Below are 1,581 nucleotides of genomic sequence, written 5' to 3' on the forward strand. Positions count from 1 at the left end.
ATTCACTGTTATACCAGAAGAATCCTATCTCATCTTCTTTCATTAGCTCCCATCCCAACAGATTGAAAAACATTCAGTGGAGATTCTACACTCCCCTGCCCCATCTGGAACTAGGCTCCCTCTTGAAAGCTTGTAAGCCAATCACTTCTTGCCTTTATAGTCCCCCCCCCCATTTTGGGTAGCCAATATCTAAGTTGCTCATCCCTGTCAACCCTGTTTACAGAGGGAGTGGCAGTGATCCTCGCTGTAAAAATTTGTTCCCCTTTTTTCAGATACTACATCCATAACTATAGGTGTAGTTCATCAAATTGTAGCAGATTACTCTTTTTTTTTATTTTTCTCTCCCTCTTCTTTCTTCTTCTGGTCAAGTTCTGATCATCCAGACATTGAAGATAGGTCAAGTGGGTTCTCTCTACAAATATGAGTGTTCTTGTGCATCTCCCCTCACTTCATTTCAGCTGGACGTTTCACTCTCTGCTCTACTCCTCTATGGCCATGTCACTGCCTCTGGCTCAGGAGTCCCCGGGTCTTACCATATTGCTTGTCAAGCAGGTTTCCACCCGGGTTCACAGGAGTCTATTGAATGTGGTCAGAATTAACTCCCAATTTCATTCCTGTTCCCCCACCACCACCCCTTCCACTTACCAGCCAGACCACATGTCTGTTCATGTATTCCCCTTAAGTCTTAGACTTGGACTGGTGTTTGCTCTGAGTGGACATGACCACTTGCCTTGATGGCTCCCAGGTGAACTGCTTGCTTATTCATATAGTAAACAATAAGACTGCCATTATTGTTTTTATTTTTCCTGCTGGTCCTTCCTTCACAAAGTGTCTGCTGTTCTTCTAGCCGCTACAAGCTGGTCTACTTGTCCTTTCAAGTGGAAATTTCGCACCTCAGAAGATTCTGGATGGGGTTCAGGATTCCACATATGGTCTTGTGCAATGCAAGGGCTACACAGGAAGCCTCTTTCACTAGGAAACTTCTAGCCCCCTTTAAGGTATTCCACTCAGTTATAGGCTGAAGATGGACTTACAAGCTTTCTATTGAGATGTTTCTGGCTATTTGTTTCTCTCGCCCTCAAGTTCTATTTTAAAATGATAGGCAAAGGAGACCAAGATTTAAAAGACAGCCAAGCATCTTAACATTATTCCCCTCTTTTACCAATTGAAAAAAAGCCTTAATCCTTATATCCTGGAGCCGGTTGTAACAAGGTTGTGCAGACATAATTTACTCCGTCCCACTTAGCCCATGCAAATCAGCCTAACTGTTCTCCCATCCGCCTTGTTCTTCCCTCCCCGTCCCCCTTCTTCTGTATTGCTCCCTGTCTCTCCAGCACCTAAATATATCCTGTGTCTATTCCCTACCAGGCGTTCAGTCTTCCCCTCCGTCCCTGGACTTCCCTCATCCCATACATCCTGATGATCAGCCAATATATATATAATTTTGTCCCCTCTTTAAGTGTAGGTTATCTTTCTTCTTGTTATTGTTGTCAGGTGCCATCGAGTCGGAACTGACTCATAGCGACCCCATGCACAGCAGAACGAAACAATGTCCGATCCTGGGCCAACCTCACTACCGCT

This window comes from Chrysochloris asiatica, unplaced genomic scaffold (assembly GCF_000296735.1).
Source record: "Chrysochloris asiatica unplaced genomic scaffold, ChrAsi1.0 scaffold00180, whole genome shotgun sequence".
Lineage (NCBI taxonomy): Eukaryota > Metazoa > Chordata > Mammalia > Afrosoricida > Chrysochloridae > Chrysochloris > Chrysochloris asiatica.